Raw genomic sequence first — 954 nt, 5'->3', positions numbered from 1 at the left:
TCGACAGAGGTTATCTGTCTATGTGTATTTACTTTTGCTGCTAACAGACCCATGAATGTGGTTGACATGCAGGGGGCAAAGTTCTGAATGGTTTTTAGACATGACCAAACACCTTGAAGGAATGAGTTGCTGGGCCTAAAGGAATCAGGACTGTAGTCTTTGGAGGTACCAAGGTCAACTGACATCACAGTTCGACATCCTATGGAGGGCAATGGTGAGACTGGTCTCAAAAGCTCATGAGCAGCCATCTGGGGCACAACTCCTGGTGTCTTCCCATCCACCAGAAAGAAGAGTGATGAAAAAAACATCATATGGACACCATTGGATCAATGGACTACTGTGCTAGGAGAGGAACAGTGTTCACGGCCTTGAGGTCAGAGGAGCTGGATGTTTTCTAGTAATAGGAAACATTTCCCAGGTGCCTAGGGTGTGCTGGGATAGGTCTTAGGACCAGTTCGCTTGATTTTATTCAATGATTGTAACAACTCTAAAAGGTAGGTGCCATTGTTTTCATTCCATTTTCCAGATGCGGAAACTAAGAGACAAAGAGGTTCAGGTTCATGTGCTTATTAAAGAGCATACCTGGGATTTGAACCAAGTTTTCCTGATGCCAAAGCCTGTGGTCTTAGTACTATACTACCATTTTGAGCATTCAATGTATTTGCAGGTACAATTTACATAATTGTAAAAATGATTATCTTCGATTTGAAAGTGGTCTTCACTCAAGGGTTTGGAAATATAACCTGTAAACTTCTCCAGGTTGTGCAGCTTGGTTGAGTCTGGCTCTGAACTGTGGGAGCACACACTTGAGTTGGGTGCCCTCCAGCAGTGAAATCCACTGCCCTGGGTGCCCACACAATGTTCACATGCACAGACATGTAAGAGTGCCTACCAGGTAAGCTTCTTTTAAAGTGGGCTTTTGCAAAAGGAGTTGCACCATCTACATTATTGACA

The 954-nt window shown here is 43.8% G+C and overlaps 1 protein-coding gene and 1 pseudogene across 1 annotated transcript in view; both read right to left on the bottom strand.

Moving 5' to 3' along the window:
• The window catches only part of IL20RA (interleukin 20 receptor subunit alpha), a 28340-nt gene that overhangs the window by 15917 nt on the left and 11469 nt on the right, over positions 1–954 (bottom strand). The gene's annotated exons all lie outside the window — the stretch shown is intronic.
• LOC115871010 overlaps positions 511–954 on the bottom strand; it is a 2091-nt pseudogene continuing 1647 nt past the window's right edge.

This window comes from Echinops telfairi, unplaced genomic scaffold, assembly GCF_000313985.2.
Source record: "Echinops telfairi isolate 266 unplaced genomic scaffold, ASM31398v2 ScPeMD7_3533;HRSCAF=4204_0, whole genome shotgun sequence".
NCBI classification, from domain to species: Eukaryota; Metazoa; Chordata; class Mammalia; order Afrosoricida; family Tenrecidae; genus Echinops; species Echinops telfairi.
The sequence above is the reverse complement of the archived record's forward strand: the minus strand, read 5'-3'. Positions and strand labels throughout refer to the sequence as shown.